This window comes from Bubalus kerabau, chromosome 3, assembly GCF_029407905.1.
Source record: "Bubalus kerabau isolate K-KA32 ecotype Philippines breed swamp buffalo chromosome 3, PCC_UOA_SB_1v2, whole genome shotgun sequence".
NCBI lineage: Eukaryota > Metazoa > Chordata > Mammalia > Artiodactyla > Bovidae > Bubalus > Bubalus kerabau.
Window position 1 is genome coordinate 22,320,213 of NC_073626.1, and position 25,742 is coordinate 22,345,954.

The following is a 25,742-nucleotide window of genomic DNA, read 5'->3' on the forward strand; positions in this document are numbered from 1 at the left end:
TGTTTGGAGCATGTGAATACATTTCTCTTAACATAGTAGATACAAGCGGCAAAAAGACATCATAAAATTGTACTTAGAAAACAAAAAGAGAGAAAATATGTCAACAAAATAGAAAATGACCTATTACCCCTATTAAAGAAAGTCTGGCTCCTGAGCACTAGCTCTTACTCTTTCTTTGAAGAGGTAAATCCTAAAATGAAGACATTTAACTTGGGAAATATCTTATCCTACTTAAAATTTTGATGAAATCAAAACTACAATGAGATATCACCTCACTCACACCAACCAGAATGGCTATCCTAAAAGAATCCAGAAGCAATATATACTGGAGAGGGTGTGGAAAGAAGGGAATCCTCCAACACTGTTGATGGGAATGTAAACTGGTACAGCAGCCATTATAAAGCAAAATATGGAGATTCCTTAAAAAACTAAAAATAGAGCTATTGTATGACCCTGCAATCTCACTTTTGGGTCTATATCCAGATAAAAACATGATCTAAAAGAATACATGCATCTCAGTGTTCATTGCAGCACTGTTTACAGTAACAGAAGCAACCTAAATGTCCATCAATAGAGAAATGGATAAAAAAGATGTGGTACATATATACAATGCACTATTATTCAGCCATTAAAAATGAAATAATACCACTTGCAGTAACATGGATGGACCTAGAGATTGTCAAACTGAGTGAAGTAAGTCAGACAGAGAAGGAGAAATATCGTATGACATCCCCTATATGTGGAATCTAAAAAACAAAGGATACAAATGAACTTGCAAAACAGAAAGAGACTCACAGACTTAGAGAGCAAATTTATGGTTGCCAGGGGGGAAGAATGAGGGGAAGGGATACTTAGGGACTTTTGATGGACATGTATGCACTTATATTTAAAATGTATAAGCAACAGGGACCAATTGGATAGCGTATGGAACTCTGCTCAATGTTATGCGCAGCCTGGACAGGAGGGGAGTTTGGGGAAGAATGGATACATGTATATGTATGACTGAATTCCTTCACTGTCCACCTGAAACTATCACAACATTGTTAATAGGCTATAACCCAATACAAAATAAAAAGTTTTTTTAAAAAGTTGCTGAGCATAAAGAAAGATATGAGCTTCCTAGTTCGTATTGGAAGTTAGCACCATCTTGACTGCAAACCTGCAAAACATTTTATTTAAAAGAAACTTGACATCTAATTCAATTATGTATACTGATTTAAAAATACTAGTAAATATCATATTACCATGAGAGGGGAAACAGTGTCAGTCATAAGAATACAAAACTGGTTCAACAATAGAAATACATTTTTGCAATTGTTTTTACTACATTAGAATAGGAAGTAGGAAAATTATTAATAAAATAAGCCATATATTTATAATATATAATCATTTTAACCCACATTGGAGCACTCAAACCAGTGACTCAAATTTTAACGTGCAGAGGAAACACTTAGGGATCCTGTCGAAATGTTGGTTCTAGTTCAGTAAGTTTGAGGGGGAACTGACATCCTGCATTCTAACAAGGTACCACCAACAGCTTTAGTCCAAGGACCCAGGGTCTGGAAAATTTCTTTCCGATAGAGGGCGCAACAGTCTCAGATAAAATTACTTCTGTAACTTAACTAAATTATCTAGTTAAGTCCTATTCTCCGGTAAGAGTAAAAACAGACCAAAACTGGAAATTAATCTCTGACGTTTGAGATCTTCAGCCCAAGGTACTTCCCAATGGGGCTATTGATGCCTAAGTGTAACTTCTTCATATCCACTGATGAAAATAAATTTCTTGATTTCCCAAGTTTGGAACGCTGTCTTCTTGCTCAATCTGCAGTCTAATCATGGCCAACACGGCTCAGAGAACAAAACACGCTAAAAAAAAAAAAAAAATTGGCTTGAGATCGTGTGTTTTTCTTTTGTTAAATTCTGTCATCCTTGTCTCTTCTTTCCTGCTTTTTACATATTAATAATACTGCAAAGTGAAACCAAAGGCAAAAAGGCTCGTCAATATGGTGACGGGCTTTCTGTTCGGAATCTCGAGCTGCTGAATGAGCCCAGGCTTTGTCTTTTCCTCCTTACGCAGCCACCCTGAGTGTTGCCAAACCGGAGGAGTAGAAAAAGAACAGCACTAATACTAATAGCAAATAGTTGTTAAGTAGGTTTACTTTCTTTTTGAGCAAGGAAAGGCGTTCAAAACTGGAGGTGCCGGGGATTGAACCCGGGGCCTCGTGCATGCTAAGCACGCGCTCTACCACTGAGCTACACCCCCTGCCCGAAAACGAACCCTCGGGAATATATTCAAGACAGAAGACAGTTTTGGGTCAGTTTTACAAGAATTAACATTAAGCTAAAGTCTAGTGTGTCAAATTTCACTAATTTCCAAAAACCTTAAAACTAGAACCTAAATATAGGTCCTATATCATGCTTTGCTAAAAGAAGAGTAAATTGCATTCTAGACGGAGAGCCCCCGTTGGTGGTCCTGGGACCTTTTTGCTTCTGTCTGTCTGGCATCACTTCCCTGCCGCAGTTAGAAGAGCCTGATGAAATATTTTCTCTCTTTTCTTCACTTTCTCCTTTCTTCACTTTCTCTTCCCTAGATGCTTTAAAGGACTGCCAGAAAGTCACAAAGTATATAATGCAGTGGAAAGCAACCAAATTAGCTCCAGAAGACAGAAGATGGAAGGACAAATGGAGAGCCGTTTGTTTCGGCCGCCGAGAGAGGGGGCTCCTTGGTTATGATCGCACCCCCTTAGGGGTAGAATAGAAGGCCATTAAAGAAGGTTAATGTGACGCGCATTAACCCTCGGTTAAAAACTCTTCGCGCTGCTGGACTAGTTCACTCACCCCATCTTTCTCACAGGCTCTGAGCCTCTCGCGTCCAGCCCCATAAACCAACAGAGCCTCAGTTAACATTGGGAAAGTTGCTTAAACGGGCAAAAGACACAATAAGGTATTGAGGTAAATACTTCTCCAGTCAGAGATGAAAAGGATGTTGATAACAATAGCAAATAATGAACTCAGTTCAAGATGTTAGAAATGAACAAAATAAGCCAAAAATAAGGAAGGGTTGATAAAGACAAACGAGAAAATTAGTTTTTTTTTTTTTTTTAAGTAGAACTAGTTAAAGAAAAAAACTGGATATTTGAAAAGTCGACAAAGTTCTAACCATTGTAATCAAGAAAAGGAAAAAAAGTGCAGACACACAAAACTAGAACTGATGGGAGGAAATATCTATCAAATAACTATCAAACAGAAAAACTTTTTAAAAATCATAAAGACACAACTAGCAAATGACTTGAAAACTTTAGATGAAGTGGATTTTATAAATGCACTATAACCTAGATAGCATTGCCAACAAAGGTTGGTCTAGTCAAGGCTATGGTTCTTCCAGTGGTCATATATGGATGTGAGAGTTGGACTGTGAAGAAAGCTGAGCACCGAAGAATTGATGCTTTTGAACTGTGGTGTTGGAGAAGACTCTTGAGAGTCCCTTGGACTGCAAGGAGATCTAACCAGTCCATTCTAAAGGAGATCAGTCCTGGGTGTTCATTGGAAGGACTGATGCTAAAGCTGAAACTCCAATACTTTGGGCACCTCATGCGAAGAGTTGACTCATTGGAAAAGACTCTGATGGTGGGAGGGATTGGGGGCAGGAGGAGAAGGGGACGACAGAGGATGAGATGGCTGGATGGCATCACCGACTCGATGGACGTGAGTTTGAGTAAACTCTGGGAGTTGGTGATGCACAGGAAGGCGTGGCATGCTGCGATTCATGGGGTCGCAAAGAGTCGGACATGACAGCGACTGAACTGAACTGATACCCAAATTACTTCTTGTAGAGTAAGAAAGTCTAAACATGTCATTACTATAGAAAAACAGTTGAACAGGCAACAAAGGGAACCAAGCACAAATACTTTCACAAAGAAAATTTACCAATATCAGAAAATCATGATGCTGCTTAAAATTTTCAAAGCATGGAGAAAGAAGGAGCTCTTCCAATTCATTTTATGAGTACGATGTTCATCACAAACTTTTTCAGTTTGCACAGAAAATGAAAAATATAGTCTAATTTCACATAATACAGAATGTCCAAGTGGGGTTTATTCCAGAAATACAAAGATCACTCATTATCAAGGAAGACATTAACAAAGATTCTCTCCTCTACCAATCTCTACTCAGGATTCCCTGAACTCTTTTCCAAATAGAACTTGACTTTTGGATTTCTGTTTTCTTCTCTGTGTTGTTCACTTTTAGCAAGAATCCTGTTAGGCTGGTTTGGCTAGAATCCTCTATTTGCATATCTGGTTACCCTTCATATCTAATTGTGTTCCTTATCCTCTACCATCCCCTAGGTAATGTCTGATCACCTTGGACTGCTTTCAGCAGGAATCCTGTTTGGTTGGTTTAGCCAGAATTCTGCCTTACCTCGGATGTTTCCTCTTAGTAATTTTCTATCCATTGACCCTCAACCCACCCTCCCCTGGTCATTAGCTATAAATTCCCACTTGCCTATGCTGTATTTGAAATTGATTCTATTTCTGTACTGAGGCCTTTCCCCCATCACAATATTCCTGAATGAAATCATTTTTACCTCTTATCTACTGTCCAGCTCTGGTTTATCTTTGACAATATTAATATAATCCATCAAATTAATAAAATTAAGGAGAAAAACCATACATGATCATCTCCATAGTTGCATGATAGGCATTGACAAAAGTCAACATATATTCAACACTGTAGAGGATTGAATAATGTCCGGCAAAAATTCATGTCCACTTGGAACCTGAAAATGTGACCTTATTTAGAAATAGTGTCTTTAAAGATATAATTGGTTTAAAAGACTTCATATTGGATTAGGGTGAGTTCCTAAATCCAATGACTGATGTCCTTACAAGAGGAGAACATGCAGAGACAGAGATACAGAGGGATCAAGGTCATATGACGATGGAGGCAGAGATTAGAGTGATGCAGCTACAATCCAAGGATTGCCAGGAGCCACCAGAAACTAGGATGAGGCATTATTTGAAAGGAGATACAGATGTAAGGTAATCTGGTTAATTACAAACTCAGAAATAAATTAAACACACACACACACACAACTCAGAAGCATGGCAGCAGGAAGAACTCCATCAATGTGCTCATCAGAGAAATTGTGGAAATTTTATAAATTATTTGGAAATGGTTCTAAGGGCATATGTCATATTAAGAAAGGTTAATTCAAGAAAATATACTAAAGTTCAGTAATAACAATGAGAATCTGTGTCATTTGAATCACAACCTACTCCCTCCCTCTCTCTTCCCAGGCCAGGCTGATAGAAACTCTACTCCAAACCACACAGCCAAGGAAACAAAGTTCCCCCTCCCCCAACCCATTTCCGTTTGGAGAGCTCTAGTATCTTTCCTCCATTTCTAATCATACCCTCAGCTCCTTCTTGCAGAGACTAAGTTCTGGGAAAGTGCAGCTAAGAGGTGAGGGCTCTCATCTTTCCACTCATGGAAAACAGATTCTATTTTATTGTAGGGCCCCTTCATGGCCATCATGAGACCAAGGTTCCAGGCCAGGAGAGAGCTGCCAAGAAGACCTAAGGCTGTTGCCTCTTGCCCAGCACCCAGCTACTATAACAGGAGTGTTACTCAGAAAGAAGTATGCTACTGTCTGCCCCAGCTGAAAAGCTGAAGGGAATCCTTCAAGTTGAAGCAAGAAGCTGATGAACAGCAATACAAAATGGAACAAAAATATAGAACTCTTTGGTAAAGGAAAACAGACAGATAAATATAGAATCCTGTAAAATTGTAATGTAGCTGTATATGCTACGCTATGCTATGCTAAGTCACTTCAGTTGTGTCCAACTCTGTGTGACCCCATAGACGGCAGCCCACCAGGCTCCCCCATCCCTGGGATTCTCCAGGCAAGAACACTGGAGTGGGTTGCCATTTCTTTCTCCAATGCATGAAAGTGAAAAGTGAAAGTCAAGTTGCTCAGTCATCTTTAAATCTGGTATAGAATTTAAAAAGCATAAAACTTAATTATAACTCTAAGTTAATGATTACACCATATAAAAGATATTTTGTGTCATCAATAATGAAGTAGGAGAGGGCAAAGATTATTATAACTTTTAGATGTTTTACGTAATTGTATACACAAAGGAAAATGAGAAGGAAATCAAAGCATGTCTATCTCAATCAGTTGCAGCAGCTATAACAGAATCCTTATGTATTCTAAAATAAGCCCCTCTCATTCTAATAAACATTAAATCTATTGAAAATTAGGAATGAGAATAGAAGTCAAAATAATTTGGTTGAGGAGAGAGAGAAATTATTGATGCCATGTGCTGTTTTTGGTATGAGGTAGCTGTTTGCAACCAAAAAAAAAAAAAAGAGAGAGACAGAAAATATTCATAGGTGGTAAGAGTTCTGTTGCTTTTGAATTTTCTGGTTAAAAACTGAAAGGAGATTCTGACTTAAATCCCAAGAGGTCCTCTTGAGGCTTTTGCCCTGAAGAATGATTTAAAGTGGGGAACTGCTTTTAATACACTAGGTCCCTCTCACTTCACTGTCCCAGAGACCAAGCAGTCATATTTACTTAGAACAAATGGTTCTTCTCACGTTGGGACAGTTGTTTGTCTCAGCAGTTTTTGTAAGGTCTGAAAAGACATGGATCATGTGAGCAAGAACCTACCAATGTGGAAATTCTAAAAAGAATCCAAAAAAGATGGAGACCAGAGGAGGCAGTTGTCTAGGCTGACTGCTAAGCTTTTCAGAGGCAGGCGGTCTGGTGAGGTCGGATATGTGTATATTCAAAAGCTGATGAAGCAGACTGAGATCACCAGAGTTATCTATTGATATGACTGTATTAATGAGTCTCCTATGATCCCTCTCTCAGGTAGAGAAAGGGGGCCTATATCCCTACTTTCATATGCTGACTAATGTTCCCCCTAGACAACTCTAATTTGTTGATGGTCTGTATCTTCAAAAATTCAAGGTATACTGTGCTGGAGACGTAGCAACTTCTTAACACTCTGTAAAGGAAGCTACCCCTTTGCCAATATATACTCAGATGACTGCATTAATAGTTCTAATGTGAGGATCTTTGCTAAAGATTTAGGAGGTAACAAATATGCCAGCAAATTTGGAAAACTCAGCAGTGGCCACAGGACTGGAAAAGGTCAATTTTTATTCCAATCCCAAAGAAAGGCAATGCCAAAGAATGCTCAAACTACCGCACAATTGCACTCATCTCACATGCTAGTAAAGTAATGCTCAAAATTCTTCAAGCCAGGCTTCAGCAATACATGAATCGCGAATTTCCAGTTGTTCAAGCTGGTTTTAGAAAAGGCAGAGGAACCAGAGATCAAATTGCCAACATCTGCTGGATCATGGAAAAGCAAGAGAGTTCCAGAAAAACATCTATTTCTGCTTTATTGACTATGCCAAAGCCTTTGACTGTGTGGATCACAATAAACTGGAAAATTCTGAAAGAGATGGGAATACCAGACAACCTGACCTGCCTCTTGAGAAACCTGTATGCAAGTCAGGAAGCAACAGATAGAACAGTTAGAACAACAGTTAGAACAACAGACTGGTTCCAAATAGGAAAAGGAGTAGTACATCAAGGCTACATATTGTTACCCTGCTTATTTAGCTTATATGCAGAGTACATCATGAGAAACGCTGAGCTGGAAGAAGCACAAGCTGGAATCAAGATTGCTGGGAGAAATATCAATAACCTCAGATATGCAGATGACACCACCCTTATGGCAGAAAGTGAAGAGGAACTAAAAAGCCTCTTGATGAAAGTGAAAGGGGAGACTGAAAAAGTTGGCTTAAAGCTCAACATTCAGAAAACAAAGATCATGGGATCCGGTCCCATCACTTCATGGGAAATAGATGGGGAAACAGTGAAAACAGTGTCAGACTTTATTTTTGGGGGCTCCAAAATCACTGCAGATGGTGACTGCAGCCATGAAATTAAAAGATGCTTACTCCTTGGAAGAAAAGTTATGATCAACCTAGGTAGCATATTCAAAAGCAGAGACATTACTTTGCCAACCAAGGTCCATCTAGTCAAGGCTATGGGTTTTCCAGTGGTCATGTATGGATGTGAGAGTTGGACTGTGAAGAAGGCTGAGCGCCAAAGAATTGATGCTTTTGAACTGTGGTGTTGGAGAAGACTCTTGAGAGTCCCTTGGACTGCAAGGAGATCCAACCAGTCCATCCTGAAGGAGATCAGCCCTGGGATTTCTTTAGAAGGAATGATGCTAAAGCTGAAACTCCAGTACTTTGGAAACCTCATGCGAAGAGTTGACTCATTGGAAAAGACTGATGCTGGGAGGGATTGGGGGCAGGAGGAGAAGGGAACGACAGAGGATGAGAAGGCTGGATGGCATCACTGACTCGATGGACGTGAGTCTGAGTGAACTCCGGGAGTTGGTGATGGACAGGGAGGCCTAGCGTGCTGCGATTCATGGGGTCGCAAAGAGTCGGACATGACTGAGTGACTGAACTGAAATGAACTGAACTGATCTATACAGAGAGTACATATCATCTCGGCTTTTTGTGATTTTGGAATGCTATAATATAGAAACATGGAGATTTTTTATTTGTCTTGGCAACCTCAATTAAAAATTGGAAAATATTGGGAGTTCCCTGGCTGCCTAGTGGTTAGGATTCTAGACTTTCACTGCCATGGCCTGGATTCAGTCCCTAGTTAAGGAACTGAGAGAAGGCATGGCCGTCTCCTCAAGAAAGGAAAATGCTAATGATTTCTTAGAGGGAAAATAGTTCAGTTATGAATACTGACTGGAGAAGGAAATGGCAACCCACTCCAGTACTCTTGCCTGGAAAATCTCGTGGCTGGAGGAGCGTGGTAGGCTACAGTCCATGGGGTTGCAAAGAGTCGGACACGACTGAGGGACTTCATTTCACTTCACTTCACTTCATGAATACTGAATCCTACTCTAAAGGCAGAATTTTGAAGCTAAAGAAAAATGCCAAAAAACATGATTTTAAGAATCTAGAAGGACATTTTAAAAAACAACAATCTACCATTACAGGGAAATTTTGGCCATCTCAGAACTCATACATAGCAACGGATTTTGGTGTCCCCAAGATGACCATTTGGTGGCACCTAAGTCATTCTCCAGAACTTTGATGCTTACATCATGTACAGGAAAGCATTTACAACAGCAAGGACAAATTCCTCCAAACTCTTCAAAGTTATTATTAGGAATACCTACCAAGAAGCTCTTTGGGTAGCTGAATCTTTGCTATCTGTATTTATCATACCTCCCCTCCCAAAAAAGAAAAAAAAAAACAAACTGAAGTTAGGGCAAGGCTTCAGTCCTTTATCTCAAAGACTGTTTGGATATTTACAAATAAATTTCATTCAGTTGTCCAAAGTTTTAAAAAATTAAATGTTTCACATTCTACTTCATCAGGTAAAAAGGGCAGAACTTATTTAACACAATAAGAACTCTATCTAGACATGAAGCTTATATTATAATTTAAAAGTTACTCAGGAGCAATGAGTTAAAGAAGCGCATATAAAATATAAAAACAGAAGGAGGGAGCGGGGAAAGAAGGGGAGACTGTAATGGGGTAAGAGTGGTAGGGAAAAACAAAGGAAAGCGTTCCTTCCTCTCCTCAAATCTATTCCTTGACCCAGCAACAGCCCAGAAAACGAAGGGATCTAAAGAAAATTTCCTGTGGACTTCACATTTGCTCTTATTTTTTCTGCTTTCTGTGTTTCTTGCTCTTAGATGATACTGCGAAATGTAACTATCGTAATTGGATTTGTTAATTTGGTACCTCGCTTGTTTTTCGGTTTCCGCAGTCCATGTCTTTTGCCAGCTGACTCAGCTACCCACGGTGGTGTTAAGGCCCTAGGGCAAAAATGGGTCCATATTAAAAACAAAATAGTTCTTTTTGTGTGATTTAAAAGACCTGGACGAGAACAAAAGAACCAGAAAAGAAGACAGGCGGTGGACGTTCTTAGCAAACGAGGATGCGTCTAATGCTGTTAGAACCCAAAACAAATTCCGCACCTCCCCAAGAAAACTGGAGGTGCCGGGGATTGAACCCGGGGCCTCGTGCATGCTAAGCACGCGCTCTACCACTGAGCTACACCCCCTCCCGCCATAATCTCTTCAGGATTATTCCTATGACCCGTCAATATAGCTTCCGCAAAAGAAACTTCACGTCATGAAATTCAGTTTTTGAACTTTCTCTACTGAATACTGTCTTGTAACTAGGCTATAAGAACGAAAACTAAATATTATACCGAAAGTCCCATCTGGTCCTGAGCTCTCTCACTACGGGTCACCCTCTCGGACACCAGCTCGACGGCCATGCCTGGGGCGAAGGGGGAGCTCCTGACTGGCCGCCCCCAGGGAGAGGTCTGGGATAAGACCTCTGCTTAAATAGGTTGCCAGAAAACCGTAAGTATAAAGCCGGAGGATAAAAAGAAGCCCTAAATGGAGCCATAGGGATTTAGGTCCAGGTAGGAGAGAAGACTGGGCCCGCGTCGGTCGCTTCCCTCATTCGGGTAAGCTCGCGCGTCAAGACTCAGAGTCGGGGACACGGCATGGCGGCTGCCTCTCCCAGGCTTTCAACCTCGGGTCTCGAGAACCACCGAGACGTGCGTGTGGAAGAGGAGAGAAAGAAACCGAGCAGCCTTAGAGCGCCCCCTGTCGGAACTGAACGGTACCCAGAAGGAAGGCGTTTTAAGGCGTAGGCTTGATCCGCAAAATGATTTAACTGTATAAACCCTTCAGGAGCCTGCAGTAGTTAGACCCTTTGACCTCCGAGGGGCAACCCTCAGGCGCTTCCCGCCGTTCTCTGACTTTGGGTACCAGGGTCAACCCAGAAATGAGTATTGGGAGCAAATCCTAAATCATTTTCCATCTAAGCTTTCTCCTGATTCTCACTCCTGTGGACTCTTGGAGACCTCAAATTACCGCCTCCCTTTCGGCTCCTCCCCAACTCCGGATCTGCCCGTCCTGGCGGATCCGACCAGGCAGAGCCCTAGAGGACTTGAGGGGGTCATCGGATTTTGGTGTTCAGTCGCTCAGTCGTGTCCGACTCTTTGCGACCCAGTGGACTGCAGCACACCAGGCTACCCTGTCCTTCACCATCTCCCGGAGCTTGCGCAAACGCCTGTCCATCGAGTCTGTGATGCCATCCAATCATCTCGTCTTCCCCTTCTCCTCCTGCCTTTGGGTATACAATGCTTGGGCCACAGGCGACTCTCAGAGAGGCTAAAGGGACGTATGAATGCTTTTTAGACAACACTGTGGAGGGGGGGAGGGGATTGTCGGGGGGATCCATAAAGATGGAAAATCACCTGGAGGAACTGAATAAAACTATGGATTGCTGGGCCCCACTCTCTAGATGCTAAGTGCTCTCAGAATCTTGGGTTCTTACGTTATTCAACTGAAAAAGGGACCCTCCTACACTGTTGGTGGGAATGTAAGTTGGTGCAGCCACTATGGAAAACAGTATGTTCGTTCCTCAAAAAACTAAAACAAAGTTGCCATTTGATCCAGCAATTCCACTTCTGAGCATACACCCAGACAAAACTAGGTTTCAAAATAAACATGCACCCCTAAGTTCATTGCATCGCTATTTACAACAGCCAAGACATGGAAGTATTCTAAATGCCCATGGACAGATGAATAGATAAAGAAGATATGGTGCATATATACAATGGAATATATCTCAGCCATAAAAAAGAAACAAAGAATGCCATTTGCAGCAGCATGGATGGACCTAGAGGTTATCATGTTAAGTGAAGTAAGAGAGTGAAAGACAAATATCATATGATATCACCTATATATGGAAACTAAAATATGACACACAAACTTATCCATGAAACAGAAACAGACTCACAGAAATAGAGAAGAGACTTGTGGGGGAGGGGGGAGGGATTGGGAGTTTGAGATTTGCCCATGCAGATTTGGAAAAGGAAATGGCAACCCACTCCAGTATTTTTGCCTGGAAAATTCCATAGACAGATGAGCCTGACTACAGTTCATGGTGTCCCAAGAGTTGGACATGACTTAGCGACTAAACCACCACCACCAGGTACAGACTGTTCTATATAGAATGGGTAAACATCAAGGTCCTACTGTATAGCACAGGAAACTCTATGTTCTGTGCTGCTGCTGCTACTGCTGCTGCGTCGCTTCAGTCGTGTCCGACTCTGTGCGACCCCATAGACGGCAGCCCACCAGGCACCGCTGTCCCTGGGATTCTCCAGGCAAGAACACTGGAGTGGGTTGCCATTTCCTTCTCCAATGCATGAAAGTGAAAAGTGAAAGTGAAGTTGCTCAGTTGTGCCCAACTCTTAGCGACCCCATGGACCACAGCCCACCAGGCTCCTCTGTCCATGGGATTTTCCAGGCAAGAGTACTGGAGTGGGGTGCCATTAGTAAACCATAATGGAGAAGAATATAAAAGAGAATGTGTGTGTGTGTATGTATATATATATATATACATATATATATATAAATGAATCATTTTGCTGTACAGGAGAAATTAGCATTGTAAGTCAACTATATACTTCAATAAACTTTTTAAAATTATAAATGTCCCTCAATTGAATATGATAAACAAACTTAAACTAGTTTGGGAACAACTGGACCTGAAACTCTAGGAACAGAAACTGACATGAACTAGGATCCTGGAAAAGTTAATACAGAAGGAGGAGAAAACAAGAAGGGAAAAAAGGGTACCCTTGAGCAGGAGACAGAATTGTGGGAGGAAGACTGCTGAGGAGTGGGTCTTTCAAAGCTATGGTAAACAAAACAGTATGGTAAGGTATTGGCATTAAAAAAAGACACACAGGACCCTCCCTGGTGGTCCGGTGGTTAAGACTCCAAGCTTCCTGGGAGGGGAGGGGAGAAGGGAAGGGGAAGGGTGGCATAGCTGATCAGGGAACTAAAGATTCCTGGTGGGGTGCACCAAAAAGATATAATTCTGTTGCTTTTAATATTAAGGGCTTCCCTAGCTCAAAGTTAACGATCTGCCTGCAGTGCAGGAGACCCAGGTTTGATCCCTGGACTGGGAAGCTCTCTGTAGAAGGGAATGGAGACGCACTCCAGTACTCTTGCCTGGAGAATTCCATGGAGAGAGAAGCCTGGTGGGCTACAGTCCATGGGGTCTTGAAGAGTTGGACAGGACTGAGTGACTAACACTATGATAAAAATATCTAAATTTTAAAAATGAATAAAAAACTTGAACAATGAAGAGGACGAAGGAATAAAAAGTACCAAAAAAAAAAAAAAGGTACAAAATTGAGTTCAGTTCAGTTCACTTCAGTCGTGCAGTCGTGTCCGACTCTTTGCAACCCCATGAACTGCAGCATGCCAGGCCTCCCTGTCCATCACCAATTCCCAGAGTTCACTCAAACTCATGTCCATCAAGTCGATGATGCCATCCAGCCTTCTCATCCTCTGTCATCCCCTTCTCCTGCCTCCAATCCCTCCCAGCATCAGGGTCTTTTCCAATGAGTCAACTCTTTGCATGAGGTTCCCAAAGTACTGGAGTTTCAGCTTTAGCATCATTCCTTCCAAAGAAATCCCAGGGCTGATCTCCTTCAGAATGGACTGGTTGGATCTCCTTGCAGTCCAAGGGACCCTCAAGAGTCTTTTCCAACACCACAGTTCAAAAGCATCAATTCTTCGGCACTCAGCTTTCTTCACAGTCCAACTCTCACATCCATACATGACCACTGGAAAAACCATAGCCTCGACTAGACAGACCTTTGTTGGCAAAGTAATATGAGTTAGGGGAGATCAATTTTTGCTTGCAAATGGAATGGATGCCAAGATGAAAATCCAAAGGAATCCACTAAGGAGTTTAGACTTCAAAAGTTTGTTTTCTCCTCTGGAATATAGTCACCTGTTTCCAAAGACTGCAACTTGTATAAAACTCATTTCCAGCTAGCATCAATAGTTTGCCTTCAAATTTCTAAATTTGTTTGTTAGAGGATATTAAGATTCCTTCAGTCTGTATTTTCATTCTTGGCCAAACGATTATTAATAAGGTCACAAACTCTAAAATTTTTTTTCTTAAAATCATGTGTCAAAATGCTTTCATTTCTGCAGTATCGTCCGTAACAGAACTGAAAATGGCAGGTCTATAGCTTGTTGAGCTTTATATCTGCCTCCATTTCCTTTTTACCTCTCTGAAATGTAAACTCTAAGGTTTTAAACTCTAAAGTTCTTTTTATGCAGTGCAAATACTGTGATTTCTAAATATGATTGGGGGAAGAAAAATCTGTTAAGCAGTCAAAGTAGTGGAGGCAAAGGAGAGGGACAGAGTTGATTTAGAGAGATTGTGTGAAGATGAAATTTGGGGCAAGTAGCCTGACCATTAGCTAGATTTCTGAAAAAAGAAGATGCATTCCTTCTTCCCGTTTCAGTTCAGTTCAGTCCAGTCAGTAGAAAGGCCCCCGCCCACCCCGGTCTACATAACTTTTGTACTTTACGTGAGAGGGGTCTCCTACACTTGGCCGCGTGGCCTAATGGATAAGGCGTCTGATTCCGGATCAGAAGATTGAGGGTTCGAGTCCCTTCGTGGTCGGTTTTTTTCCATTTGCTGGTCTGATTCCCTGCCAGGTTGGAGAGGCTTAAAATCTGATTTGCTTCCTTTCCTCTCTTGATGCTGTTGCCCGGTTGTGAGTGAGTTCAATCAAGTAATCGGTCAATTCGTTCTTATTTAACAATTATATATTGGAGGCCTGATGTTTGACGAGTGCTATAGGCATGAACGAGGAGGGACTAGCACGTGTCCTCAAGGAGCTTACTTTCTACCGAACCCGACAAATGAGATAAACACAGAAACAAAACAACTAAAACTTGTTTCACGTCCTATGAAAGAAATAATTTATAGGCTGAAATAAAAAATTAGGGATGGGGGCTTCTTTAGACGGAATTTTATTATTCCTGGCTTAATGAATAATAGTGCTATGATATAATAGCTCGCTGAGAATATGAAGGCACTTGGTCTTTACAAAGCTGAAATACTGAACTTTTGAGGGGTCAGGGATCACTTAAAAAAAATCAACTAAATGGGGAAATGGCTAGCTAAATTTCTGGAAACAAATATCTGACTAGGATTTCTATAATTGTAGCTCTGAATGGTTTGAAATAGATGTTCTCCAGATTTTCATTAGCTACCATAAATATAATTGCCTCTACCTCCTCCCTTTAGAAAAGCATAAAGGCAGAAGCCACCAAAAGCTTTTATTCCAATTGAACTGTACTCTGGAGCAACTTTTGTGTAGTCATGAGACCTTTAGTTTTTAGCAAGAGCACAAATGCCACAAATGGAACTGAAAACTATGGTATGAGCCAGCAAACTCCACTTCTGGGTATATATTCAAAAGAATTGAAAATAGAGTCTCAAAGAGATATTTGCACCCATATTCATAGCAGCATTATTCACAATAGCCAAGAGGTAGAATGAACCTAAATATCCTTAGAAGGATAAATGGATGAATAAAATGTGGTATGTACCATGGAATATTATCGTCTTAAATAAAAGAAAGAAATAGACCTTGAGGACATTATTCAAAGTGAAATAAGCCAGTCACAAAAAGACAAATACTTTGTGTCCATTGACCCAAGTGTTCAGTTCAGTTCAATTCAGTTGCTCAGTTGTGTGGGTCTCTTTGCGACCCCATGTACTGCAGCACACCAAGCTTCCCTGTTCATCACCAACTCCCAGAGTTCACTCAAACTCATGTTCATCAAGTTGGTGATGCCATCCAACCATCGCATCCTCTGTCATCCCCTTCTTTTCCCGTCATCAATCTTTCCCAACATCAGGGTCTTTCCAAATGAGTCAGTTTTTCACATCAGGCGGTCAAAGTATTGGGAGTTTCAGCTTCAGCATCAGTCCTTCCAATGAATATTCAGGACTGATTTGCTTTAGGATAGACTGGACGGATCTCCTTGCTGTCCAAGGGACTCTTAAGAGTCTTCTCCAACACCACAGTTCAAAAGCATTGATTCCTCAGTGCTCAGCTTTGTTTATAGTCCAACTCTCACATCCATACTTGACTACCGAGAAAACCATAGCTTTGACCAGATGGACCTTTGTTGGCTAAGTAATGTCTCTGCTTTTTAATAAGCTATCTAGATTGGTCATAATTTTTTTTCCAAGGAGCAAAGGTCTTTTAATTTCATGGCTGCAATCACCATCTGCAGTGATTTTGTAGCCCCCCAAAATAAAAGCCTGCCATTGTTTCCACTGTTTCCCTGTCTATTTGCCATGAAGTGATGGGACCAGATGCCATATCTTAGTTTTCTGAATGTTGAGTTTTAAGCCAACTTTTTCACTCTCCTCTTTCACTGTCATCAAGAGGCTCTTTATTTCTCCAAAGATACATAGTCCAGATATATGTGTTTAAAGGAAGCAGCACGTCACCATTACCCCTCAGAATTCAGTTCAGTTCAGTTCTGTTCAGTCACTCAGTCGTGTCCGACTCTTTGCGACCCCATGAATCGCAGCACGCCAGGCCTCCCTGTCCATCACCAACTCCCGGAGTTCACTCAGACTCACGTCCATCGAGTCAGTGATGCCATCCAGCCATCCCATCCTCTGTCGTCTCCTTCTCCTCCTGCCCCCAATCCCTCCCAGCATCAGAGTCTTTTCCAAGGAGTCAGAATTAGGAAAACAATATTATCCTTTAAGGAAGGATAATATTTACACCATTGGCATGGTCAAGCAGACATTCCTATCTTTGTACAGGTGCACATTGTACATTAAAGAGGGCCCTGTCAGACAGGGACTATGTTATGTTCAAATTTTCTTGTGCAGCCTTAAAAACTTAAATTCTATTCCATCATAGAGTATATGAAATAATCAAATTCATAGAAACAAGTAGAATGGTGATTACCATTTTAGGGGAGGGAGGTAAAAACGACAGTTGTTTAATGGGTACAGAATTTCAATTTTGCAAGATAAGGGTTCTAGAGATCTGTTCCACAGCAATATGAATATCCCTAAAACTACCGAACAGTACATTTATAATGGTTAAGACTCTTTTTTTACAATAAATAAATAAATATTCATTAAAAAAACCAGTTGGCTATAAATGTATGGGATGATTTCTGGATTCTCAATTGCATTATATGTCCGTCTTTATGCCATTACCATATCATGTTGGTTACTATAGCTTTATACTAAGTTTTGAATTGAGGAAGTCTGAGTTCTCCACCTTTGTTCTTCTTTTTCAAGATTTTTGTATGTTCATATTGCAATTTGGTATGAATTTGAAGAATGGCTTTTTCTTTTCTGTAAAAAAAGTTGTTGGAATTTTGATAGAAATGAAATTGAATCTGTAGATCACTTTGGATAGTATTAACATCTTAACAGTATTAAGTCTTCCTATTTAGGAACTTGGAATCTCTTTCCACTTATTTGAGTCTTCTTTAATTTCTGTCAGCAATGTTTTGTAGATTTCAGTGTACAAGTCTCTCATTTCATTGGTTAAATCCATTCGTGGGTATTTTATTCCTTATGTGCTATTATAATTGAAGTTGCTTTCATAATTTTCTTTTCAGTTTGTTCATTGCTGATATAGAAACACAACTGATTTTGTATGTTGATCTTATACTCTGCAACTTTGCTGAATTCATCTATCAGTTGTAGTTTTCTTGTGATCATGTCATGATATTGCCATCTGTAAACAGAGACAGTATTACTTCTATACTTTCCATTTGAATGACTTTGATTATTTTTCTTGTCTAATTGCTTGAGAATGATGTTAGCTGTAGTTTTTTCTATAAATGTTCTTTATCATATTGAAGAAGGGCATGATATTTTAAGTGGTGAAATACAGTTTGCTTCTCACCTCATGTTCCATGAAATGGAGATATCTGTAATAAAAATGTATGAAGTTGGGTTAAAATAGGAATACTGTCATTTCAAGTGCTACCTTTTTATATAATTTATAAGAAATTGAAGGATACTAGAGCCGATGAGTTAACTGACTTCTCTAGTAAATTTTATAGAGAAATCAGACTTGTACTATGGCTTTCCTAGGAACCCTCTGACGGTGGACCACACTCATCTCATTTACAGTCAGACCTCCATATCTGCAGGTTCTGCAGCCATGGATTATAACAACTCCATATTAAAAATATTCAGAAAAAATATTCCAGAAAGTTCCAAACAGGAAAACTTGAATTTACCATGCACCACCAACTATTTACATAGCATTTATGCTGTACTAAGTATTTAATCAAGAGAGGATTTAAAAGTATAAAAGAGAATGTGTGTAGGCTATAAGCGAATAATTATGCCACTTTATATGAGACTCAAGTATCCATGGATTTGGCATCTGTTGGTGGTCCTGGAACACCATGGATACAAAGAAACAACTCATCAATAGGCCTGTGTTGTAGTGGTTATAGTTTGGTCACATTTGGACCTACTTTCTATATTGGGTATTCCACATTTTTTTTAAGTATCTTTTTTTATTTCATCTGGAGTTATCCATAATTTAGTTGAATTTTTAACTTCACTTTAAAAATCTTAGACTTGGTTTATGCTAGTCAATATTGGTTAGGTCAATCATATGAAATCAGTTACTAGGATGAAGCTTATCATTCTAAGAATAGCTTAGTCAAACCTTCACTTATTGATACTTTAACTTTTAATTTCTTGTCAAATTATGGAATGCTTCACAAATTTGCGTGTCATCCTTGAGCAAGAGCCATGTGAATCATGTTCAACTTTAGTATGTGTGCTGCCAAAGCGAGCACCATTCTGCATTATTTATTCACATTTTAAAAGCCAAACAAGTCAGGCACTCATTCCCGATTACCTTGCAAACAATTTTTAGCTAGTATGCAATCATGTGTTTTCTAAACTTTTTGGATATAATTAACATCTTTTTCTGAAACAGAAAGCAGGGAATCATGAGTAATACAAACAACTATTTTTACAAGGGAAGTCTCAGAGTAAATGAATACTTCCAATATTTCACCTATCTTCTGAGTTTCAAAGTTTTCAAATATCTACAGGCTTTAATTTTTAAATAAACCAGCTTTCTTTTCACCCGCCTAGTCTCTTACATTTTGACTATTTCAGGATAAAAATCAATGATCAAGCAAGTAGAGTCATGAGTGGTCATAATGACAGAAACACATTACCATGCATATAAGAATCTTCAATAGCTGTCATTAGTCTTGGGATCTGGGATATGTATAGTCTTCTCCTGAGAGATAAGGAAATCCTGGAATATGGTGTTCCTGAGCAGAATCAGTCATTTGACTGGAATATAAGCAACATAAGGTATATTTATTTTACTAGTGTAAAAAAATTAAATTTTAATTTTAATTCTATCCTATTCCATTTTATTTTTATACTTTTACTGCCATGGCTCCAGAACTGCATTCCTTGGTACATAAAAAGCACTCATGATATACTTGATGGAAGAATGGTGATTAAAAATACCCTAAATGTCTAGGGGGAAAAAAAGTGGATAAATGAAATAGGCTATATCTATCCTGTGTACTTATTTGCAACATTTCATTCTAAGGAAAAAGATTGTGTTTACACGGAAGGAGCCCAAGATACATTAGGTTTAAAAAAAAAGTCAGAGAATGGTATACTTCCTATGACTTCATTTCTGTAAAAACAAAATATTTATATATTATATATACATGAATTCAGAGAAAATAGGAGTGTACAAAATATAATAAAATATTGTTGGTGGTTAGATTTGGAGGAGAAGAAAGGTGTAACTTTCATATTTTATTCAGGAGTTAAAACGGCACTCAGTTTTGACTAGTAAACAAAACAATAATTATTAGATGCCGGCGAAGGTGTGATTGTGCCTAATTTACAAAGGAAATGTTTGAGAACTAATTCATGACTTTTGAACACGGAGAGACCATGTTCAATATAAAATAAATAGATCTATATTAAAACCCATAAATTTATATATATTTATAGATCCATAAAATCCATAAATCTATATATCGTTAATTTCTTATAAATAATATAGATCCATAGATCTATATTAAAATCAATAAAAATCCAATCGATCTATATTAAACATCTATATAAAATATCTTTGCAGACAGCAGTGTGCAGTGGTAAAGAATCCTCTTGCCACTGTAGGAAACTCTAGTGACGCGGATTCCACCCCTGGGTGGGGAAGATCCCCTAGAATAACAACCCGTTCCAGTATTCTTGCCTGGAAAACACTATGGATACAAGGAGCCTGGAGGGCTGCAGTCCATGGGGTCCCAAAGAGCTGGACAGGACTGAACCACTGAGCACACACACGAGCACTAACGTGAGCCACAGGTGAGTGGGCTTGGCAGGGAGTGCTGCAGGAAGTATTCACGGCCGGGCCTCTCTGTCTGGGAAGAAGCGGAAGAGCAGCCAAGAGAAACAGGCGGGGCACCGGACCACGCCTACTTTCTTCTCCAAAACCAAGGGGAAGGGAACTATCTGAGTCCCAAATCTCGCTATTTTAACATTTCCTCGTGCTGTCTCGGAAAAACCAACCTCTTGTACTCTCCCGTCGTTATTTAATCCTTCGCCCCAAATCTCGTGACTTCCAAAAATATCGCGATGTTTCAGCTTTTACTATTTTTCGTTAGCAGTCCTTGTGAGAAATTTTTTAAAGTCCGTTTTTAACACTGTGTTGGTAAATTACATACGCATATTGCTCTTCTCAATATATTTTGTTATAGAAATTAGAGGATGGGAAAAAAAAGGAATGTGTCAGAAGTGGGATTCGAACCCACGCCTCCATACGGAGACCAGAATCCCCAAGGTGGGGAAGCTTCGCTTGAGTCTGGCGCCTTAGACCACTCGGCCATCCTGACACGTCGTCGAAAACAGAAAGATTTTCCACTAAAATAGATCAGCGTCTGTGTGACGTATAGCCCAGGAAGAAGTTAACTTCCGGATCGAGATTAAAAGGCCATCCGTGGCTTGAAAAGGAAAACAGCTTATGTTTCTGGAGGGAAGGAAAGAAAGAACCGAACGACGTTTTAGCCCAAGTCGTTTGGTAGGTTTTCCAGCCTCTCATCTTTACCGAAACCTTGAGCGTGGTTTTTGCCCCAGACTTATTTTTGAAGACAGTGAGGAACAATAAAAATCCAACAAAAGCCCCAGATATTATGGCATAGACCATTTTATTGTCTCTGATTCCTTTTCGTCCCCAGATATGCCTTGCCACTGGAGAAGTGTTTGTTTGGGGCTCCGAAAGTGACGGCCGAGGAACAGCCTTGGAAAGTCCTCGTAGGGCGACAACTCCCGCCGATGCAAGACTTGATGAGACCAGTTTCTACGCAAGAGCTTGACCTGTTCCAGGTCCGGAGAAACTCAGTGTGACACGCTTGCTTCCCGACCTTCCTGGTCACTCTCAGATATTCCTGATTGAAAGTCTCCGTGGCGTCCATTGCCAGGTAGTAGATAAAACGGCGATTTTTAAAAGGGATGGAGGGGTGAAAATAAGGGGAACGTGCCACACTTTCTGACTCAGACTTTTTCAGCTCTTTCTCAGCTTTGTGCAAAGTAATATGAGCTTTGAGTCTGGAAGGTCACATATTTTAATGAAACCTTGAAGGGCAAACAGTAAGAAATTATTCTTCCAACTAGGCTGAAAGCTAAATATTTTCAGATGTCCATAATTATTACCTTAAATTCTACAAGTGGAGTCACTAGATCTTTATCCAGTTTAACTTTATATTGGAGTATAGTTGATTTACAATGTTTTGTTAGTTTCAGGTGTACAACTCAGTGATTCAGTTACATGTATACATATATCCATTCTTAAAGTTTATCCAGTTTTAAAAGCTTTCAATACACACTGCCCACCTACCTCCTCAAAATTTTGAAGCAATTTAGTCATGTCTCGGAGAAGGCAATGGCACTCCACTCCAGTACTGTTGCCTGGAAAATCCCATGGACGGAGGAGCCTAGTAGGCTGCAGTCCATTGGTTCGCTAGGAGTCGGACACGACTGAGCGACTTCACTTTCACTATCATGCATTGGAGAAGGAAATGGCAAGCCACTCCGGCGTTCTTGCCTGGAGAATCCCAGGGACGGGGGAGCCTGGTAGGCTGCCGTCTCTGGGGTCGCACAGTCGGACACGACTGAAGCGACTTAGCAGCAGCAGCAGCAGAGTCATGTCTGACTCTTTGCGACCCCATGGACTGTAACCCGCCAGGTTCCTCTGTCCATGGTTTTTGAGGCAAGAATACTGAAAAGTGAAGTCTCTCAGTCGTAGACTCTAGCCTACCAGGCTTCTCCGTCCATGGGATTTCCCAGGCAAGAGTACTGGAATGTGTTGCCAGTGGGCTGCAATTTCCTTCTACAGAAAATCTTCTCGACCCAGGGACCGAACCCTAGTCTCCCACATTACAGAAGATAACCCAAAGATGACCAACAGAATACTGTGATTAAACGGTTAACAACAAAACATTTTGCTGGGTGACACACTTTTATTAGTGAGGTTCAATATTCATGTTTCAAGGATTTTTCTATTCTTCTCTAAATTGCTTACCCAGCCTTTGAGGTGTTCATCCTTCCTTGAATTGTGAAACTCATTTTATGAAAAATAAACCCTTCTGATAGTCTTTATTTACTAAGAACCCAAGAAGAAATTTCTTTTACTAACAAGAATCCTATTAAGTCCCTTAAACACTACTTTCCATGTATAGAAACTATAGATATAAAACTCTGGTTTTATAGTGAGCTATAAATTTTACAAGGTTCTCGTCAGTCTTTAAAAACCAAACTGTGGCCCACATTTAATGTCCTTATAATGTTACCATGCTAACATTTACTTTTATTCCTGGTCATTTTTTAGTTCCATCTCTTTCTTCCTTTATGGAATATTAAACTCCTGATATTTTGATTTTATGCTTTAAATGATTTGAAGTACTTTCTGGAATAGGTAAGGTATAATTAAATATGTAAACAATTTTACAATTTATTAACAATGCTTACTGTGCAACAGATCTTCCCAGAGGCCAGTGTACATTTTTTGAAAACACCTGAATGAAGGATTTTGAAAGGCCTCAAAATTTAAAAGGGTGGGGCTTCCCTAGTAGTCTAGTAGTTAAGACTCTGCTTCTACTGTGTAGGGCACAGGTTCCATCCCTGACAGGGGAACTAAGATCCCACATGCCTCGGGGCTCAACAACAAAAATTTTCAAGAGTGGAGGAGACTAAAAAAAGATGACTGTGTTTGCTTATACCAATTTAAAGAATAGGATTTAATTTTCCACCTTGAAATTAATCTCTTGACTGTTTTATGTGGAAATGTACTTGGGGCAATACTGTCATATTTAAGTATTGTTTGCACAATGTAAAATCTAAGGTATTAATGCTTTATTAATATTCTAGCAAAGTCAGTTCACCTAGAATAATCTACACTGGTTTGACTGAACCTTCTCATTATTCTTTACAAAGACTTCTCAAAGAAATTACTGGGTTAAAGGAGGTGCAAGAGTGTAGTGATTTAATTGCATAATCAAGTCAAAATTTATTGCAGGGCCATGTTAGTTTGTACTAACCTCTCAACCTCAAGAAAAAGTGCCCTAAGGAAGAAATGCAGATCTAGGCTTTCCGTTTCTCCTGACCACCATGGTTGGCACTGAGGTCTCCTGAAAGCACAGTGTTTCACTTACCCACATCCCACTATTTCATGTTATTTTTTCTCCTCTTAATTGACTTTATTAATTTTTCCAAGGACAGAGTCAGGTTCTCTTGTACTCTCAACAGTCAAGTTCATCTGGGGCACCTAACACTGTTTAACTTTTTTTTGAATCAATGAATTGTTGTCATGCATTTGTGAAGAAGCAACCCACAAATCATTGGTACACTAAGAATCTTTCTAGTTTTGCTGGAAGATGTGTGATTTCCATCCATACTTTGGTCACAATCACTGATGAAGATGTTAACAAATGAATCTATTTACTATATGCTAGCTCTTGCTCTTACTTTCTTAGTGCTTTTAAATGTTGCCTTTAAGGCAACTGTCACGTGCATTCTCTCATCTTGTCAACTGCGTATCCTAGATGGCAGTTTCCTTTCATTCTCTGAAACTTTCCCTTCTAGGCCTTGTCTGCTCTTGGGGAAGATGCTCTTCTGTACCCACCAGATCAGTATCAGAAAAAACAAGAGCAGCTGAAGACAAACACAATTTTCCTGAGGCAACAAAAAAACAAAAGAATGAGTGGTTGAAGTACCACTCAACTTCAAATGTAATATGTAATTAACAACTTCAAATGTTCTGAGGAAAGGACCAGAGAGGAACCAAAAGAACTGGACCCCATGTTTGCATAAAGGGGTCCATATTGTGACCTGATGAATTCAAATGCTTACCTTCCTGCAGATCATTTGCCAAGTTCATTTAACTTCATTCAAAATGACAGGTTAAAAAATGTTCTTTTTAATACCTCTAAACCCACCACCCATAAGAATCGTAAGATAAACAGTACAAAACACATCAATTCACACCGTGCTTCTCTACCCTGTCCTCCACGTGGCCCACTGGTAACCACAAACCTTTTGTCCACATCATAGAAAGGGTACTGTAAAGTCTACAGTCTTTCTGAGACATTTCCCCATTCAGCATTTTTAGTAATATTCAGTCTTGTAGTATATCCCAGTTCAAATTGGAAGTAGCTTTGCTGAATCCAAAGAGGTTGCTTACCGCTGCTCCAGCTGCTGCTGTTAATAAAAATTCATTAAGATGCTGCTCCTATTAGCACTGAGTCTACTGGAGATAAAGCAGACCCAGTGTGAGACCTTTTGTTAGCCTGGAGACAGCTCCGTCAGTCAAGCAGCAAGGATCAGGGAATCTTTCCTAGGGGCACATTTTCTTGGGACTGGTACCAAACAAGGTGCCCTCTTTATGGGCTCTTATTCTTCCTCCTTGTCCCAATGGACTATATTAAGTGAAACTGAAATGCGATTCTGACTGGGTCTCTTTACGCAGTTTTCCAGTTGCGAATTCCTGAATCTAGAATAGACAGACTTACTGTTGAAGGCAGGTATCCCAGGTCAACAGACTGGCATCCCAAGGCCTCAGTCTCTACCTTTCCATGCAGAAAAGCATAATCCATAGATATTGTGAGGCAGGATATGATGTACGTGGACATGTATTTCACCTCGGTCTGAATCCTGGCCCTGTTGCTTCATAACTGTACAACTTGGATAAATCACTACCCTCTCTATGCTTCAATTTTCTTGTGTAAAATAAAGGCAACAGTATCCACTTTATCTTGTAGGGTTGTTAAGAGCATTAAATAAGCCATTGTACACAAAGCACTTCAAACTATGTGCTAAGCACTGCTCTATATCTGTGTAGTAGTATTTTATATACATAATAATATATATGTTAGCACATGTATTTATATCTATTGAGACTATTCAGCAAAAGCTAACCTAGCCTCATGGAAGCCCCTCTCTGTAGCTCCTGGTTATTTCTCTTAAAACCTTTGAATAAATACATGTATCAGGACATATCACCAATGCATGATCTTCAGCCATGAACCACAATGTTGGGTACAAGACTAAGACCACAAAATCTTGTCGTCTTGAGGTCATGTCCAAAAGCAGAAAAGATAGAAAACCTCCTGGAAAAGAGCTGTCCTCTCAGTGTAGTTTTCCCCCTCAGAATGTGGTGACCTCCATGACCCTAAGGGCTTAGGTCGCTGCTTTTGAGGTGGGAAGCAAGCTCTGGGCGCTCTGATCTATACCAAGCA

General features: G+C 40.1%; 3 long non-coding RNA genes, 4 other non-coding genes and 1 pseudogene across 7 annotated transcripts; 2 read left to right on the forward strand and 6 right to left on the reverse strand.

Moving 5' to 3' along the window:
* Window positions 1–932: 932 nt before the first annotated feature.
* Window positions 933–10,738, reverse strand: LOC129647467 (uncharacterized). Its single transcript, XR_008712338.1, has 3 exons — window positions 10,274–10,738; window positions 9,802–9,875; window positions 933–1,866 (listed from the first exon to the last, which is right to left on the reverse strand). It is a non-coding gene; the product is annotated as an uncharacterized LOC129647467 (long non-coding RNA).
* Window positions 2,192–2,263, reverse strand: TRNAA-AGC (transfer RNA alanine (anticodon AGC)). Its single transcript has one exon. It is a non-coding gene; the product is annotated as a tRNA-Ala (tRNA).
* TRNAA-AGC (transfer RNA alanine (anticodon AGC)) lies at window positions 10,052–10,123 on the reverse strand. The gene has a single exon. It is a non-coding gene; the product is annotated as a tRNA-Ala (tRNA).
* A 3,766-nt stretch (window positions 10,739–14,504) lies between the features above and the next one.
* TRNAR-CCG (transfer RNA arginine (anticodon CCG)) lies at window positions 14,505–14,577 on the forward strand. The gene has a single exon. It is a non-coding gene; the product is annotated as a tRNA-Arg (tRNA).
* A 2,343-nt stretch (window positions 14,578–16,920) lies between these two features.
* LOC129645654 (uncharacterized) lies at window positions 16,921–20,663 on the reverse strand. The gene is made up of 3 exons (XR_008711464.1): window positions 20,309–20,663; window positions 19,158–19,278; window positions 16,921–17,879 (listed from the first exon to the last, which is right to left on the reverse strand). It is a non-coding gene; the product is annotated as an uncharacterized LOC129645654 (long non-coding RNA).
* On the reverse strand, window positions 18,671–18,767 carry LOC129648068 (uncharacterized; annotated as a pseudogene).
* A 77-nt stretch (window positions 20,664–20,740) lies between the features above and the next one.
* Window positions 20,741–20,846, reverse strand: TRNAL-CAA (transfer RNA leucine (anticodon CAA)). The gene is made up of 2 exons: window positions 20,809–20,846; window positions 20,741–20,786 (listed from the first exon to the last, which is right to left on the reverse strand). It is a non-coding gene; the product is annotated as a tRNA-Leu (tRNA).
* A 53-nt stretch (window positions 20,847–20,899) lies between these two features.
* LOC129645653 (uncharacterized) lies at window positions 20,900–25,515 on the forward strand. Its single transcript, XR_008711463.1, has 3 exons — window positions 20,900–21,031; window positions 21,189–21,431; window positions 24,091–25,515. It is a non-coding gene; the product is annotated as an uncharacterized LOC129645653 (long non-coding RNA).
* The last annotated feature ends 227 nt before the right edge of the window (window positions 25,516–25,742 follow it).